We start from the raw sequence: 6,584 nt of genomic DNA, 5'->3' as shown, positions 1-6,584 counted from the left end.
TGCAGTGGGGTTGCAGCCTGGAAGGACACATTAATAAAATAAATTTTAAAAAATTAATAATAAAAAACCCCCCTCGGTGCTTAATGGAGTATTACAACTTGCAGGAGTAAAACCACTACGACTGTGGCCCTAGGGTGAGCAGCAGCTTGAACGCGTGACTTGCAGGTGCAAATTGTGACACCACATTTCTCGGGAGGAAGGAAAAGTTGACTCCAGATCCGTGACGACACGGCCGAGCCCTGGGACAGCCTCTGCCTTCATGCGACCTGAGCAGCAGCAGGGAACTGGCAGCCACCCAGCTCCCCTCTCACTTGTTTTACCAGTACTTGTCCTGCAACTTTCTTTTTTTTTCCCCCTCTCCCGTTCAGCTCGCTGAAAATCAGAAAAAAGTCCCGAATAATAGATAAGAAATATCTTGGCTCTGTTCCCCGCTAGGATATTTTTTCCCACCGAGAGGCCACGCACCGCTGTGCCAGTTTGATAGATGGTTTTGGAAATGCCCGTGGTTTCTTTTGCTCAGTGCTTATGTTGGCGCAGGAGATATACGACCCTGCCTATTATTAACCCCCGTATCTGGCATGATTATTCTTGAACAAAAACATCCTTTCAAATACCCTACTATTACTTCACCTGAGCCTGAAAAACATGGGTTGTGGACAGACTGACACGGGCAGGAGTCAGTCTTCCAGCTCTCTGCAGCCAAGAACAATTCACAATAGATTTAGACTCCTTTATTTCTGTTTTTTTAGCAGCAACTGAATCTCACAGCAAAGCAGCAACGCGCCCTTACACAGTCACATTATTTTTTTTTAATACACGTCCTGAATTTTTAGGGCAATGTCTATCGAATCAAGCTTTTGAGGACACATTTATTTTTCTCTTCCCATTTCTATTCAGGGACTGGAGAACTGTTTGTAAGGCGCGGGGCAGGTTTGCAGTACTTTGAATCAGCCATTGGCGTAAGCTCTGTAGCTTTGCTTCTATATGGTTATTTAGCAGCAGAAAATGCCCTATTTCCAAAGCATCGGTGTTCAGTGTCTTCAACCAGGGGCCGGGTGTTTGGATGCATGTATGCAACTGCCGATATTTGGCACGTGGGGACACATGCACTCAAGTTGAGCTTATCTGTCTCTGTAATTCTCCTTCTCTGACTTAAAAACGTAGAGTCATTTCCCTGCCTGTGGTCAACCCTCTGTTTATGAATTTTTAAGTTTTCTCTTTCCGGGCAGTATTATTTGGTTGACAGCCGGCTGAGTATGAGCCAGCAGTGTGCCCAGGTGGCCAAGAAGGCCACCGGCATCCTGGCCTGTGTGGGAAACAGTGTGGCCATCAGGAGCAGGGAGGTGATCATGCCCCTGTACTCGGCGCTGGTGAGGCCGCACCTCGAATGCTGTGTTCAGTTTTGGGCCCCTCACTACAAGAAGGACATTGAGGTGCTGGAGCGTGTCCAGAGAAGGGCGATGGAGCTGGTGAGGGGTCTGGAGCACAAGTCTGATGAGGAGCGGCTTAGGGAGCTGGGGTTGTTCAGTCTGGAGAAGAGGAGGCTGAGGGGAGACCTCATCGCTCTCTACAACTGCCTGAAAGGGGGTTGTGGTGAGGTGGGTGTTGGTCTCTTCTCCCAAGTGACAAGCGACAGGACCAGAGGAAATGGCCTCAAGTTGCACCAGGGGAGGTTTAGGCTGGATATGAGGAAAAATTTCTTTACTGAGAGAGTGGTGAGACACTGGAATAAGCTGCCCAGGGAGGTGGTGGAGTCACCATCCCTGGAGGTGTTCAAGGAACGTATGGACGTGGCACTGTGGGACATGGTTTAATGGGCATGGTGGTGTTGGGTTGGTGGTTGGACTTGATGATCTTACAGGTCTTTTCCAACCGTAGTGATTCTGTGATTCTGTGATTTTAGCAGACTTTTGTTTCCAGGGCTGATAGAAGCCTTAAATACAGAAGGTTTACAGCTGTCAGGGTTGTCCTTTAATCCGTCCACCTCTGTCTGCACAGTTTCCAACTACAGCATCTGAAAAGGTCCTTTTCTCCCCAGTTTCTCCTCCTGAGCCCACTAAGAACATGATGGAGCCATCTCTGTGGCAGAGACCATAGCTCGGGTGCTGTGATCAGGTCCAGCTCACTGCGTATTTCTTCTGACGGCCACAGTGCAATGAATTCTGGTTGGAAATAAGGTCTGCTCTCATTGTAGACTGCTCGTGGTGCGTGAAAGCATCCTCACGGGAAGGGAAAGCCTTGCATTGAGCAGGAGGACTTTGCAAGCACACAAAGTTTGTGCCGCCAAATTGTGCCCCACCAAAGACCTCTCACCAGACCACGGAGACTTCCAGATCGCCTCTGCTTTCATCCCTGCGTCCTCCTCTGAGCCATAATCATCTCTTCACCGGGAGCGATGGAAGTCTTATCATCAGTGATGTAAACGACAAACCAGACGATAAGAGCTGGGATTTAACGAGGAGTTTGAACCCGAGTCAGCCAGCCAGCAAGATTTGCTCTGTCAAATTGCCAAGCAGGCAAAACAGCGCCAAGACCCTTTCTCACTCCTGCAGTGGTTATTCTTCTACCTGCTGTAAATGTGACTTTGGCCAAGCTCACTTTGTGTTGCGTATCACCTGCGCTGCTCACTTCAGGGGCTCTCCCTTCAAGGCCTTGTGTCCTCTTCCTTTGCCAGTTAATTCAGCCGTGGGAGCCCGGGAACTGCTCACATGAGCTCAAAAGGTAGCATGAGCCTCAAGGTGCCACTTGGGAGGCACTCACGGGCAGTGATGCTGGCGAAACATTGCTCCGTCATCTGCGCCTGCCTTGATGAAGGTCCATTCATCATCTCGCCGAGGGTGTTTTTAGCATTTTGTTCAGAGGTAGCAGAAAGTCACGGGAGGGTTCATCTGTCTCTCCATTCTTTTTTCTGCCTCAATGGGAACTGTTTGCAGTCCAGGTAATGTTTATGGAAGTGTGCTGTTGGCTCATACATCACCTGAGTGATGGACATGAATTTTGAGCTAAGGGAGAAGAGGTGTGTTCCCATATCCCCACACATCACCTGCTTCTCCACAGAGCTTCAAATAAACCCAAAAACTGTGTAAGCACTGGGTATGGAGAGGGAAACTGAGGCACAAGCTTGCTGGGGAGCTAAGCCGCCGTATCCCTCTGGAGAAGCATTGCAGATTTAGGTGGTTGTAGGATTTTTGCGCTTGGTCTTTCACCTCTTTCCTTAGTCTTGAATTCATCAGCTTCAAAGCTCCCTTTGGTCTCTCCTGCTTCCTGGCTGTGGCTTCTGGTGGGATCCTGCAGGTCCTGTTCATTAATGTGTGTGGGAGGAAGTTTTGTCCCCCTGGGTGCACAGCAGTGCTTGGACTCTACTTTCTGTCCATGCTTTTGAGTTAGGCGTTATGGTTTTAGGAGCCCAGACTGGTCCTTTCCAATGCTTCAACCCCAGAGAAGTCTCCTCCGCATGGCCAGGAACCAACCACATTTCAGACGTGCAGAATAAGTGTTGACTGGGGTATCTCTGAACCCATCAACAAACTCCTCATGGCCCATCCCTCATTGCATGGATGACAACCACAGATCATATGCTTCCTAACTGGAGCATAACAGGACAATGCATTACAGATGTATAAAGTCACTCTGGGCAAGGCCATCTGCACGGTCCGGTGATGCTGGCTCGTATTTTGTCAGGGTGCAAAGACATCCACTACCATGTCCAGAGCCAGAAAGAGCTAAGTGAACAACACCTCCCTCCCCAGGAGAACTCAGCAGAGCCAGTACTGAGATACCTGAAGACATCTGAGCACCACCATGGTCATTGCACTTACACCTGGAGCTGGATCCACCTCCTGTGGAGGTGGGGAATTGATCGTGCCCCTGTACTCGGCGCTGGTGAGGCCGCACCTCGAATGCTGTGTTCAGTTTTGGGCCCCTCACTACAAGAAGGACATTGAGGTGCTGGAGCGTGTCCAGAGAAGGGCGACGAAGCTGGTGAGGGGTCTGGAGCACAAGTCTGATGAGGAGCAGCTGAGGGAGCTGGGGTTGTTCAGTCTGGAGAAGAGGAGGCTGAGGGGAGACCTCATCGCTCTCTACAACTACCTGAAAGGAAGTTGTGGTGAGGTGGGTGTTGGTCTCTTCTCCCAAGTGACAAGCGACAGGACAAGAGGAAATGGCCTCAAGTTGCGCCAGGGGAGGTTTAGGCTGGATATTAGGAAAAATGTCTTTCCTGAGAGAGTGGTGAAGCACTGGAAGAGGCTGCCCAGGGAGGTGGTGGAGTCACCATCCCTGGAGGTGTTCAAGGAACGTGTGGACATGGCATTGCGGGACATGGTTTAGTGGGCATGGTGGTGTTGGGTTGATGGTTGGACTTGATGATCTTACAGGTCTTTTCCAACCATAGTAATCCTGTGATTCTGTGATTCTGTGATGTGGCCAAAGACTTGTCCAAGCCCCCACCCCACAGCTTGATTTTCAGCCAAGTTGAGCTTTACACCCACCCCTCCCCAGACCTTAGCATCACACCAAGCTGTTATCTCGCAGGTATTTATCAGGTTTGTCCTTCAAAGAATTTGCTTAGGAAGGGGATATTTGCAAGACAGAGCCTTGCAAAGCCTTTCCTCCAGAGGAGTTTTCTGCATGTAGTATGGGCAGCTGGGGCATACATCAACACATCCCTGGGACTTTTTCATCTGGATATCCCTAGGAAAGAAACAAAGAAAAAGCAAGCATTCAGCCAGCGTGGCAGAACTTGCATTCATCCAAACTGTTAAAAGCAAATTTGACTGAAGAGCAGGACATCGGTGCAGGGAAGGGAAGAGCAGAGGGTCAAACCCCAATGTGCATCCCACAGTTCTTCTGTCCACCTGTAGGACGCCGGTCCTGTTTCCTTTCTCATGGCTCACCATGTATTAGGTGCAGTCTGGGGTAGGTGCACCAACGCCACAAACCCCCATCTCATGTTCGGTGTAAACACAGACACTATTTTTGGTAGTACTGGGGCAAGTCCTCTGCAACTCATTGGTTAATTGTACAACCACTTTGGAGCCCAAAGCTGGAATCAGCTCTTTTCACAGCACTTGCTTTTTTGTTCATGAAGGTAAAAGTTATTTAACATTACAGAGGTTTTGAAATGTAGCCATTTCTTGTCCTTTTAGCTGCACTTAAACCTCTTTTTTCACAACTGGAAGCAAAGTTCAGGCCAAAACTGCAAGAGAGACTCTACAGCGAGCTTTGTGCTGGAGGGCATTAAAAACAAAATAAAACATAAAAATAAATTTAAAAAAAAAAAAACAACCCACCCTCACTTTTCCCCACCAGACAGATACAAAGATTTATGCAAGTCACTGAGCAAAGCCAGATTTTGGCTGTTGGCAGCAAGTCAGGGTGTAGCTGCCTAGCTACAGTCTAAAATTAGAGCACCTAAAAATTAACTGTACAGCTAAAGAACTTTGGTCCCTGTGCTGAATGAACATTGGAGAATTAGTAATAGTCAGTTAACCAGCTCCACCTTTTATCCAATTGCAAGTTTTTTGCAAAACAACAATTCACACCAAAAAAACAAAGGTGACTTTAGTGTTTTTCTCGATTATGTTTGCTTCCTTCGTTAGGAAGGGTGTGAGGGAATGAAGCATGGGAAAGTGGTTAAATATAGTAGGGAAAAAACAGTTTCCCTTTGTTGAAAGGTGGGAGACTTCCATGTTCTTTTAGGAAGCATCACGTTAATCTTTCTTGTGTTATACTTCTCAAAAAAATGAGCATTTTTGGCTCTCCCCCTTGACGAAGACTGCATTTTCCTAAAGGCTTCCCTGTGAACTCCTCAAACCTCTGCGTTTGCAACCAGACAGCCCTGGGACAGCACCAGCCTCCAACCACAGGTGGGGAAACCGAGGCACAAAACCTGGAGGTGTGACCATCTAAACCCAGACCATGCATCTCTGATGAAACCAAGGCGACCACTCCTCCTCGACTTCCTACCTCCATCCCAGCTCTCACACTGGGTGAAGCGCCAGCAAAAACTTCTTACACCTTCCACCCTGTGGGCTCGTCCAGGACCAGCGAGGAAGCTGTAATGCTATTAGCTGAGGCAGTCTGTCTCTCCCTGACCTTGCAGCCAGCCCAACCTCTCGAGGGCTTTCCACCACCCTGGGCAGGACAGCTTCAGCCCCAAATCCTGTGCAGGATCCATCAGTCCCAAGACAATAAGGAAAAATACATGAACAAAGGAGAAATCGACCCTACGAATGACCCTCAATTTGCACGGACATAACCAAGAGTCATCCCACAGGATTTACCCATTTCTGATGCTTTCCATCCTCAAAAAACTTTACCAACTGTTTCAACCATCCCAAGTCCTTTGGGGACCATCCAGCAGCAGTACCCGTGTGCAGAGAAAAACAGAGGCTGGGGCAATCCTCCCTTTGCCCCAGACTCCTGCAATCCTCACTTAGAGTTTCAGCCCTGCACAGTGCACAGGATGCCTTCTACTAGGGGAGCACGGAAGAAGGAGAGATGCACCCTGTCCTTGCACAGTAGCCTGGTGAGAAGGAACCACCTTTCTACAGGGCAGAGAGGCAAGTTAACCACTGCTGCATAGG

Source organism: Gavia stellata, chromosome 1, assembly GCF_030936135.1.
Source record: "Gavia stellata isolate bGavSte3 chromosome 1, bGavSte3.hap2, whole genome shotgun sequence".
NCBI lineage: Eukaryota > Metazoa > Chordata > Aves > Gaviiformes > Gaviidae > Gavia > Gavia stellata.
The sequence above is the reverse complement of the archived record's forward strand: the minus strand, read 5'-3'. Positions refer to the sequence as shown.